The sequence below is a fragment of the Camponotus vicinus genome, unplaced genomic scaffold (genome assembly GCF_025532165.1).
Source record: "Camponotus vicinus isolate PSW18456_S1 unplaced genomic scaffold, iyCamVici1.0 SCAF_4, whole genome shotgun sequence".
Lineage (NCBI taxonomy): Eukaryota > Metazoa > Arthropoda > Insecta > Hymenoptera > Formicidae > Camponotus > Camponotus vicinus.
The window spans coordinates 18,191,892-18,204,696 of record NW_028141976.1 but is presented as its reverse complement, the minus strand read 5'-3'; the positions used below and the strand labels follow the sequence as shown (position 1 = coordinate 18,204,696).

The following is a 12,805-nucleotide window of genomic DNA, read 5'->3' as shown; positions in this document are numbered from 1 at the left end:
ATGGAAAGATACTATTTATATGGAAAAAAATCTCGTTATTTGACAATGTCTTGAGCTGCATCGTTCATCGTATCCTGTAGAAAGAATGATGTGATTAATAACACGAGGCGTACATGTAAGTCTCGTGATTTATTTGCAAACGAAAGCCATTTTTTACGATATGATCAATTTTTGACGTGATCTCCGTCATCGCGATATATAGCAACAACACACGGACTTTCAGTGACAAGTATCGAGTTTCGCGTGCGACGTAGGAAGGGGGCATCCATCGCGAGAGAAGATTTACGTAACGGCTCATGCGCGCATGACCGAATGCGTGTTGTCAGTCTGCGTGCATCCGGACGTTCACGTGTGGAGCCGCGGTTTTGGGCACCTGCCCGTGGGCCGTGACCCCTTATGCGCGTACGAAGAAAGAGGGAATGAACGCGCCGAGAAAAAGAGTTTCGCGGGGCACGGAGAGGGACGGAGGGAGATCAAGGGAGAGAGACGGGCTCCGGCATCCTTCGCTGATTGACGAGCACCGGAGTCACTGAGATGTGCCCGAGAGACGGAACAATAAAGCACGTGCGCGCATAAACGCGAGAGAACGATCTCGGCGAAGGGAGAGGAGGAGAGGAGACGAAGGGGGAGAAGGAGGGGGAGAGAAGAGCGAAACACCTGCCTGCGTTCCGTTCGTGGACACGTTCAAAGGGAGCGGTCTCTCTTCGAGGGGGCATCTCGTCCTCTTGATACATATTCATTCTCTCGAGCGAAACGGATCGGAGCTCATCTATCGATGACGATTTGCACAGAGTAATAGAGATCGATCGGATTCGTTCCATCGTACTTTCGATGTCAAATATCGACGGGATATGTAGATTTTCTCTCTCGCGAATTTTCATTAAAGTTTCGTCTCTTTTCACCGGGCTTTTCACACACTGTTTTACGCGTTCCACAAAAACGAATACGAGCGAACGTCGGTACCGTTCATTATTGCAGAGAATAAAATAAATTATTTACCTCGATCGAGTTTTCGCGCGATCGAGTTATCTCGCAGAGCGAGCTTCACGCGATTTGTTTGCCGCATTAAAAATTCATCGCCCCAAAGTAGCTTCCACGCTCTTGTTTAATGAAAAATCCATAACCGATGTATACCGTATGTATTCACGTTATACAGTTAATAAATAAATAAAAGTTACCGGTAATGGCTTTTACGTGCGCTTACTCGCGCAAATTCAAGTAATGAGTACAAACAGTGCGTCGTACATTATAAATAAACACCCGTTACTCTCTTGCCATAACGAGTATACCATATATGGGATATTAAAATTCGTAGCAGTTATAAGAGTACTTTTTGTATAAAAAGGAATCGTCCGTGCAGATTGATTTTTTTTTTATGTGGGTTAGGTGTGAAATTGTTTAAGAAAAAAGTAAATTGCATTGATTTTAGGTTCTTGCTTCGGAGATGATATATTAAAACGTGTCCTTTGGTGTCTAATTGTTTTATAAACATTCTTCCTTGATGAGCACTCTGTAGATGCGCATTGATAATCGTGAAGCCTGACGTTAAATCGCGGTCGTGTCGTGATTGGGAGGGAAAAAAAGGACAGGAAAGTCACGCAACGCGATGCAGGTGTTCGCGAGGATTCAGAAGAGAGAGGCACGCGCAACGAGATCCATAGCGCGTGCGCGTGAAAGTTGCTCACCCGGCTTCTGGATCAGGTCGATTGCCCTCTCGAATCCCCCTCTCCAACCCCCTTTCCTTCCCCCCTCGTACGTTCCACGGCAATCGGGGCACCGATGCAACGCGGACGTGCGAGTGGACGCCGTTTAATTAGAATTAATGCGGTTGCCCATCATTCGCGGGTATCATTCTTTTGCGGGTATCGCAAGCACGATATCGAGCAAAAACTGGCATTTAACCAGATTGGTCAGTGATCGGTTTTTTTTTCATGAACGAGGAGATTAAGTTTCGTGAGTAAAAAGTAGCCGCATGCAAAGAGATCGATATTAAAGGCAATTAAGATCGGAAAATTTTATTTCACGAATTTTTATCTCGAATAAATATTCCATTTATGCGGGGCTTAATTTATTGACGTTGCGTATCAACCGATCGACCGTCATCACCTGAACTCGCTCGAACACTTGCTGAAACATCTGTAACCCTACGTCGCGTTAATCGATATACCAGAAGGGAAGCATCCCTACCACGGCTGTTTTAGCAGCCGGATCGTTAGAAGTTCCGGCGACGTCCGACGAAAAGCAAACGAATAAAAGCAGCGCGAGTAAAGTGTAATAAAAGATCTAAAAAAGCGAAATCTCGTTATATCGGAGGGCTAATTCGAAACGATGTATTATATTAATCTTGGCGTTAGTCAGCTTATTTGCTCGCCCTCGTCTGGCGGAACAGTCGTAGATTAAACAAAAGGGCTGACAAAGAGGCAGACGATCTCTCCCGCGGCAAAATCGAGACACAACGAGAACGAGGCGCTCTTCGACATGTAGGTAGATAACGAAGGAAAACTTCTCGTTTCCTTTCCATAAGGGTAAGAGGAGAAGAGGGAAGAGAGGGATGAATTCGATTCCTTCCTACTCGTTATAATGGCGACTCGCTATAATTCCTCGCGCGAGGTTGAATGAGTAATGATCTGCCAGTGATACAAATCGTTGCGATTCACCTGCAGCCGATTCGGCGATTCGGTTCTGGTTCCAATTAAAAGAACACAGGTACAGATCAGCGGGTGGACCGTCCTTCGATGGCACCCTGTGGGAGGGATCGACCACTTCGTGTACTCCAAATGGATTTATTCGATACTACTGATTTTTCGATCTTGCATTATTAGTCACGGTTCCCTTGTGGAAAAATGGGATCGGTCTACGTGCGATTGCAATGTAGCATAATTATCAGGCACATTGACGTATACGTCGTAATTAGCGCCGACTGGCCACTTAACCGGCAGCCATAGCTAATTTGTAGCCATTTGCCGCGCGTGAGTCTCACTCGTTTGCGGCTAATAATGTCACTGGAAGAAAATTAAACACCGGAACGCGTTTATTGACGCAACGTAACGCATCGCGGCATTTCATGCTGATTAGGAATTAAAGGGCGACGTTAATTAGCAATAAATTCTCGATTAATCGTACGATACATGAATAATAATAGAGGCAATATAATTTTAGATGTATAAGAATCTTATTTAAATATAATCGAACAGTAAAAATATAAGATAGTACAAAAATATTTCATTTTGTTGCAGATAATGTTTCATACAATTTATATCGAAATCCTGTTATTCTCGTATAGAGAATATCAACATATAAATAATTTTTAGTAAAAAGGCTCTCTTTTTGCCATAGTTTTACAAAACAAACGTTACAGGATCGAGGATTATTTTTCAACCAAGCAATTAGAATTACTAGAAGCAATTAAAATGACTAGAAAAAAGCTAATGAAGAGGAGATTATCTCTCATGCGAGAAAATTGAAATAACTCAAAATAAAAACTATGCGTTTTTCCACGTAAGCAGATAGAAAAGGAGAAATTTCTGTTTCATAAAAGGAAAGAAAAGAGGACAAAAAGAGGGATCGACTCTTTCCTACATTCTTTTTATTACAATTCCTCATACCTCGCGATTCGTTATATGATTTCTCGCAAGAACAAACATTTGCTGACATTATCCCTGACACTATTGTCGCAGGAAAAGATCCTTAATCAACATTCATCTTATATTCAAAGTCTATTGAATAAAAGACAGAATATTCCTAAAATTTACGCTTATTTGTACGAATATCTTTTTTTTATTATAAAGAAATTTCGTATTGAACTTAACTTCGCCTCATAGGCGATTCTTAAATAAGTTCGAGAAATGGGAACAAGAGAAAGAATCGGAAGAGGATTCGAGCCTATTTCGGGCTGATGGCAGGTACGTGTTCGACGGCCGCAATCATAAATCCTCGGCGCTGTCGATGAGTAGGTAGTTTTGCAGTTTCATAAGGGTATATATACACATATATATAAAGAAACACGTTACGGGAAATGTCCTATCGTGCGACGACAGCGGGCAGGTGCACCGGCCATATAAGGTTAAAAGGCTATACAGAGTCGCCTCTCCGCTTCGAAGCACGATAAACGCGGTGCGTGCGATTCGCTCGTGCGTGCTTCTCGCCCAACTTCTACGTGAAGAGTTATTACATACGCCTACGCCTCCGGGTCCGGCCGCAGGAAACTTTGTGACGAGGGCACAACGACGCTGAGAAAGAGAGAGGAGGGCTTGTTTTTCAGTGTGTATCTACGGAAATTGAACGCCGAGAGAGCCAACGACTAGCCGTTAAGCTGTAAATCTTGAGTGAGCGACATAAATCGCCGGCGAATTTTTTCAACAGCATCGTACGCGCACATTCGTCAGGTCTACTCAAATTGCCTGATGAGGCTGAATCAGGCCGTCGGTTTTTCTCGGCGGTATTAACGTCGTATCGGCGGTAAAAGCAGCGCGCGCGATAAAAAGTAAAATTGCCGTACTTACAAACGATGCGCCCAAACAAGCGACAAAGGGCACCTACCAATCCGCCCTAAAAAAGATTCCGGCCGCGTGATCAAAGGATCGTTTTCGATTCTCATGCAAGAATGTAATTTGCTGTAATTTACCTCTCCGCCCAATATGTCGAAATATCCCAGAATTTCTTTCATCGAATCATTCGTTTGAGACATTTATATCAATTTTAACATCAAATACGCGGTTAAAGAAAATATTATAAGTATATAAAAAATATTTAAATTAATTAAATTATATAAACATTCTGACAATTTGTCAATAATATACGTATTTCTTTTATTGACATATTTATCAATCTCGAATCATGTGTGTATACGTTATGTTGCACATGAATAATTACTATTAATTATTTCTATCGAATGTTTTTAATCATTGTAGCGGATTACGTGTCGATATCAACATAATGCTCTCGTTTAATCATAATATTTTAACATAATTACACGTAAATTCGCAGTAAATGCTGGACACGTTGTATGACGGCGACAAGTGAACCGGTTTCAATGAGATGACGTTAATTAACGGCCCGTTAATACAAATCGCCCGACGTGTAGCTTGAAAGCATCGCGGGATGTCGACCGACAAAATTTCAATTTAACAGAGCGTAATCATCCACGATCGTACACGTTAACCGCATGACAAGTAAGGATCATTAACACGGCGACGTTTAATAACAACGCTGTCATTAATTATCGCCTCGCCGAACCGAATATCATCGATAAATGATTAAGTGAATCCACTTTCTTGTATAAATGATTTCAAAAATCCGACTTTGCTACAATTAATTATTTTTAAAAAATAAATTGACATATTTTGTTTTTTAAAAATATTCATAAGAAGGTTGCGAAACTTCACACTTTAACTTTAGATAAGGTTTTGAACTGCACGTGTTAGCCGGAAGCGGAAACGCGTTATGGGAACGACGAAAGCCACAAGTGGCATGGGACTTGTAAGTCTAATGATGCGCATATAAATGCGGGATGTGTGCAAAGTCGGAGATGACACATGTAGATAACCGGGAAAGGGAAGAGATGTGACTGGCGTCTAATATTAGTTATATGTAAGCGTTATTAGCATCATAAGCGTTAAGAATTATTAGATGACATTTTCGTTAAGTTTCATTAGTGACGAAATATCGTGAAAAGTTCTCAATCGAGATGTCACAGATCTCTTGCATTAATCAATGTAGACTTAACAAACTTGTGCAAGACTTAGCATAGTTTACAATGTTTCGACGATGTATCGATCCGTCCTGATATAAAATTCTTTGTACGAATGTAGAATGTGTACTTTGCTGAAAACTTCTACGGGAGAACCGTCACTATTAATCTAGCGATAAATTTCTCTACCTGCAATTCTTTCGCGGGAGCAATAAAACGAGCAATATGTTTTATTATTGCGCTTCTCTTTGTGCTCTACGCGCTTGCTACCGAGCGCGTTTATTTGACGGATGCACCTACGCTTCTGACAGCGCAGCTTCCTTTCAACAGCTCGGTACGTGCCTTAAGCTGCATTCGACGGACCGGACCTCTTACGAGGCGCACCGACTGCGTCCAATTCAGAAGCAATTGAATTTACAATTCCGGCCATTACGAGTGTCGGGAAAAAGATTACGGACGCGGGGCTGTGCGTGCCGCATCTGCATCCATGCATAGAGAGATCGTAAACGCATGCATAAATGCATATATGCGTCTCCGTACGTTGCATCGCACGTACGCGACGTAACCTGTCTGTAACGCGACGGCTTCTGGGATTAAAGCTCCAGCTCTAAGTATAGAAAAGTAGCAGTCTGTCGTGCGCGGAAATCGCCATTCGATGGAACGGCTCGACAAGAACAGTCCTTAGCAGGCTTATGAATAGATATTGTGACTCTTTTAATGATTTATTATTAATGACAATAAGACAAAACATAACATCCTGCTTAGAAAGTCAGGTATCTCGTTAAGAAGATTTCGCATGTGCTATGCACCGTTTCAAAATGCTTCTCAATGTTTTAGGAGAGAGAAACAGAATGCATCTTAAAAGCTCTTTTAGAATACATAAATCTATGAACTTATACTTATTCTCTTTATTATTTCTTATTATTATTCTCTTCATCATTTCTATTTTATTATATATTTATTATATATTATATTATATATTTTATATTTATTATATATTTTATTATATATTTCATTTCTCTTATTATATATTTCTATTATATATTTCATCAAACTTACAAATTTAATGATGCATCAATGCAAGGAAAATATATTCAACGATATTACAAAATAATCTTACGTGTTCTGGCATGTAAAAAAAAAATATAACTTCCTCATTAAGAATTCAATAACTTTCCAGAAACGGAGAAAAAAAATGCGAGATTTCAATATTTCTCGTTGTAGTGGCCCAAATTTATAAAATCCATGTACCGTGAACGCAACGAAAAATCGTTGTGAGCAATAACAACGTGTACGAATACGCGACGGGTGAAAGTTCTGGCTTTTGACACGCTGATTGCAGGTTTTCTTTCACGTCGGTGCTTTTCGACGTTCCCAACCACAAAATTCGCGAGAATGCGGGCTGCCTGTCCGGTCTCCCACCCTCGCCGCCCGAAGAACTGGAGCACCATGAAATGCACGATGATAGTAATTATGCATCGCCACATAAAACGCGGATTTGCACAGAGCCACCTGAAACCGGCCTGTACGCTGCGCGTACAATTATAAAGCCGTCACAACGCGAGAGGACGGTTTTTACTGCGCGTCTTGGGCTTTCGCTGCTACTTTTTCTTGGCATCTCCTTTAGGGCAACCCTCGGGACTGCAGGGCGGTAACGCGTGCTCTTAAATCGAAAGACATAATCCTTCCCGTTTCATCTTTTCATGCCGATAATCTACCAGAAGAATTACATACATTACTTCTTTACTATCAAAAAAGAAAAAATCCTGCTAACTACATGATTAATCGCGAAAACACTTATAAAAAATGCCATTTTCGTAAGCTGTCAAAAAAAAGATTAATTAATCGAGTAAAAGGATAGGCGCTCATCTTAGTTTATTATTAATATTATTGCAGCGACAATCGTGAAAGATCCGCTTGTCGTAATTGCGATGCGGAAGAGAGTCTCACGCGTGGCATCGAAAAGAGTTTCCCGTCTCCTTCCGGTCTTCATCGAGTTCCGCATCATTGTCTTCATAATTAGCTATTCAGATTTACTTTCTTGCGCGAACGCGTGCACGGATGTGACGTCGTCAATCGCACGTGAACGACGAACGTCGACTGGCAAAAGGCAGGCTATCACGCAAAGAAAGTCTACCAGTATAATAAATGTAGTTCCTGCAGGTGGTGAACACTTGCGAGGTTAAGACCTGAGAACTACATGAGCTCGAGAAAAATTCTTTTAATCTACAGACAAACTTTTATACTTATAAGTGGCAGATAAGAAAAACGTTGTAATTTATGCAACTTGCAAATTTTTATATTCATTTTCATATTCATTTCGTAGTAAAAAGATATCAATCGAATTTTTTATTTCATCTTAAATTATTGTGTAATAATAAAATTTGAAGAATGCATACTATATTTTCTGTAAAAAAACGAGAAATTTCCTAGACTATAAAATTTTCATCTTGTAATAAGTAGCGTTTGTACATTTTGCACAACTCGCATCCGAATCGTAAAACGAGTATAACGCCCAGCATCCGCAACGCGGCAAGCCATTAACAGAGCACAAAGATATCGTTGATATATTCCTGCAACAAAATCTTAATTATTTATTTACTGCCCGTAATAAAGGTGCAAAATCGACTTCTCAATTCGAATCAGAATTTTTGTGCCCTTTTTGGGTTATTACGGATCCTGGACTCGTGCGTGAGATAAGACGGCGACAAACACGCGCGCCTCTTACGTGAGCACGCGATCGATAAAGCGCCAATTATGACTTGTTAATGGAAAGCGGCGTTATTAAAGGCGTAAAACTCACTCGTTATCTGACAGCGCGCGAAAGACCGCGGCATATTCGCAGGCATATTCCATCGGTTTACAGCCGGATGTAAAGTGATTTGAGGATACGATTTCCTCGAGCGATCGTAAAGACCAAAGTTCCATTAAATACGTGGCGCCCATCAATGTATATAAATAATAATAATAATAATGTTAAAAATATAATAAATGATCGATGCGTCCTCCCGTTCATTCGTAAAATGCAACCTCGATGCTTCGATTTAAAATAATGCGACGATTTCGACGTGATCTGAGAAAGTTAAATGGTAATATCAAAAGGCTTTTATGATACTTATGAGATAACTTTATGAATCCAAAGTCTCTATATGGACAATATTTCATCATTATTTACAAAAATTTTAATGATATTATGTAATCACGTAAGTTATTAGTTATTAATATTCATAAAATCATTCGTAACATTTGAATTTATTGCCAGTTACTAAAAAACAACATGAAGACTTTAAAATTAACATTATTATGCAAAAGACTTGCTCGGATTCAATAAAATCGATCTCTTCGAATGCAGCAAGTTGCAAGAGCGCAAAGTGCCCGTAAACTGGCGCCAAATGGAGAAACGATCATCAAATATTTATGAATACGCGCTAACAGCTCCGGGTCATGCAATCATGCAGATAACGCTGGAAACATCTGAGGGAAGCACCTGTATCGATTTAAGTACCTAAAACTCTCGGGAGAGTCTTCCGTGCAGTGGATCCGAATCCGGGGAGGCAGCAATGTGCATTCGGCAGAAAGCATTTCATTGATTCTCTTCTCCTTTTCTCGCCTCGAACGAACTTTACGATGCCGATACCGACGGAATGATACGTAAATGAGAGGACCCTACGTACTATTTAAATATTTACTGAAGGACTTTTAATTCCGAGATACGTGTTATATATTTAAATCTTTATCGAGTCAATTTTTAGCTTGAAATAAAATATTTCGCATTATAAGGGTTTTTACGAAACGTAAAAAAATCTACAATCAGTTAATAGATTTTATTAGGAATAAAATTAGTGTGATACCTACATTCTCTGTAATGCAAATTCTTGAATGTTCTTAATAACATGTTCTCCTTTCCGATTTAAATATCTTGTAATATTTTTTTCTGCAGAAAAATTGATTAAAATTGATTAAAATTAAAAGATGCACGATTTTGATTGTTGTTTCCCGATATATTAAAATACATTAATTAGAAATTTAACGATAAGAGAGAGAGAGAGAGAGAAAATCGCTTTAAATATTTTATTTTAAATTGTCGGTCATTAAAGAGATAATAGCGTGCTAAATGAAATGTGATGAGTTAATGCGAATTGCGAATAATGACGCCGAATGTGCGATGGAATTAACGAGTGCAAAAAGCAAACGCAACTTTATTGCAGTCTTACCATGGTACCGTTAAAATCCTCGTACATTTCGCAATCAGAATGAAAAAAAAAAACAATTCACATCTCGTAGGGATTGTTATCTTGACATTCCATGAATTACAGAATTATGTATATTGCACGACGATAAAACATATTAATCCTTTTTATTGCTTGTGCTTGTGAAAGAAATGTGTACAGAAACTTATCGCTAGATTAATAATAACGGTTCTCCTGTACAAGTTTGCGGTAAAGTCGTACTTTTTTTACGTTCGTTTACATTCGCGAAAAGAATTTTATATCAAACATAGATCAATTGAAATATTTTAAAATATGCATATTAAATTTAAATTGGTCAAAGATTCCGTATAAGAAAAATATTTCTCAATTATTTGAATAATTTTTTACGATACTTCATCAATAATAAAGATATCGTATATATAATTGTTAATATTTACTTGCGTCAAATGCAGCTTAAAATATGTATCGAGCCGTTGAAAGGAAGCGTGGGTGCATCTGTCAAATGCACTCGGTGGCCAGCATGTTCGCGCACAAAGAAGCGTCAGCAGCGAACGCTGCGCAGTGGCACATAAAGATCCAATGAGTAAGTGACGACGTGGATGCCTCGACGATGCTCAAGAGTGCTCGAGATCGTTCATCCAAAGTGGATGCTGGCAGTTAAAAGAAAGTTTAAGTGCCAATCGGCGACGGGAGATTGCACCGGGACATTTATCGAGCGATAAGAAGCAATCTTTCGACGAGATAAAAACACAAATTTCGTTGACTAGCAATATGTGTGTGTCTCTGATAAGATAATTTAAAATTATTATATTTTAATTGATAGTAAAATAGATAAATACATTTAAAAAATCAACTTGTAACTAAATAATTTCAATAATTAATGAAAATATTAAACAAAAAATACGAAATTGACGGAGTAACCAATTGTTTAAACAGTAGCTACTTGTTTGAGAATTTTTATTTTGTTGTATGATAAATGCGTAGAAACTCACTAGGACGGGCAATCATCGGTCATAAGCCGAAACGTCCGGTCGCAAAACTCTCTGCATACCCCCGGAGGCGTCTGCTTAAATCAATTTCATTCTGTAATTTCGCCTCTTCTAGACCAACGCCAACTGGCGTCATTTGCTTCGTGATTGAGTGCGAAAGATTGCAACCGGATTATGCGCGAGCCAACGAGTATGTATGCGCGCGATCAGAGTCCGGAGGTTCTCCTCGGTCCCGGGGAACAACCGTAAACCATTATTCCGCAGCGTCATGTGGACGGTGCGCGAATCGCAAAAGAACCTTCGAGAGGCTGAAGAGAGAATAATGGATTCGCGAGACTGGGGATAATGGTCGCGTAACGAGCTGCAGAATGAGCAGAAACGCGTAGCTTTTGCCGAGAGTTGAGTTTTCTTTTTCTTTTTCTTTTTTTTTTTCGTACTTTTCCACATCCGGCGGGGATAAAGTTAATTGAAAAAAAGTGAAACACTCTGCGAATTTACGGCCGTAATTCTTAGACCTTTTTAAACTCTCCAGAGAAGCTTAACGAGAAACTTCGCCAGTCATGTTTCTTCGTATTCTCGTCCAACTCTAAAAAAAAACTAATAGAATTAAAAAATTGCGTAGAATCAAATACAATCCGCCCTTCGAGTTTTTCGAGGAGAAGACGGAGTGAAAAAAAAGTATGCAATGTCATATAATGTAGTCACGCAACTGTAAACTGACACTTTGATAGTCGGTTCTTGTTTCTAAAGCTGGCGAGGCGTGTGCCGCCCACCGAGGACGAAAAGAGACATCCTTCGAAGGAACTTGACAACAGAGTCTCTCAAGTGATATGTATATATTGCAACGTTAAAAAATATTAATTTAATATTATTTTGATTTGTGTACCTTTGATTAAATCTCTTCCACAAAAGGAATAATAAAATATTACAAAGGTTGATCACATTAGAAAGTAAAACGATTTTTTTTTTAAACTGATCGCACGATGATTGAGACCCACTGCATTCCTTCATTCCTTACAACCGCGAAGAGGCGCCACGAGGATGTCTTTGAGCGAGCTGTCCTCTTGTCTTCCAGCCACTCCCATTTTCAGCTACCGAGTTACTGCCACTCTGTCAATCCGGTCTGATGCCGTAGAAATGGTCCTGACACTGAATGACTCCAGAACCAGTCTTATTAAAAACGCAGTTAGCATTTTATATTGCTATGAACATAAGTACACAAAAAAATATTGAATCAGTCCAAAAAATTGACGATGACTTCCGCTGTGTAAACGTATACATTTTATATATTAATTAAATTTTTCTTAAATTTAAATATTTATAAGTCGAAGTATGAAAAATATATCATTTTTTACATAAATCTTTTGTAAATTAAGTACTGCACACATATCCCATATTTTAATATTTAAGTTTTCTTGACACATTGTTCTTTTTTCACTCAAATGTGAGTTAACCAAAAACGTTTTATTTGAATAAGACATATGAAGATATTCTGGAGACACAGTGCGAGAACGTTAAAGCGCGATTGATCATGAGATTGAATCAAGGATCTCCTATAGTGTTGTCGGGGCATTGAACCATACCGATTGATCGCTATCGTTACGAAAACAATGGTAGACATAAGCTTACCCTAACGATGACGCTTGACTTAGAGATCGAGGATTATCTTGGTAGCGTGACGCCTAACAAGCACAAGCCGGAGATAGACTCGACTTTGTCCGATGAAAACCGATCCTCTAGCTACTACCCACGCTCGTACGAGACGCGCACATTTTTCACTGGTTTGCTACTCGCTGTCAAGATAGGCAAATAGCTATCTTTGTCATGCAGATCGTGGCGCCGAGCGTTAAATTGAAAATTGTATATTTTTTCCACGAGACGTCCTCGTAACCTCTCGATATCATGAGGTCATCGCG

The 12,805-nt window shown here is 39.4% G+C and overlaps 1 long non-coding RNA gene across 1 annotated transcript in view; it reads right to left on the bottom strand.

The window, feature by feature from the left end:
- Positions 1-9,079: 9,079 nt before the first annotated feature.
- LOC145970899 (uncharacterized) overlaps positions 9,080-12,805 on the bottom strand; it is a 174,207-nt gene continuing 170,481 nt past the window's right edge. The window contains exon 5 of the long non-coding RNA XR_014438665.1: positions 9,080-9,623. This is a non-coding gene — a long non-coding RNA (uncharacterized LOC145970899). The remainder of the gene's footprint in view (positions 9,624-12,805) is intronic.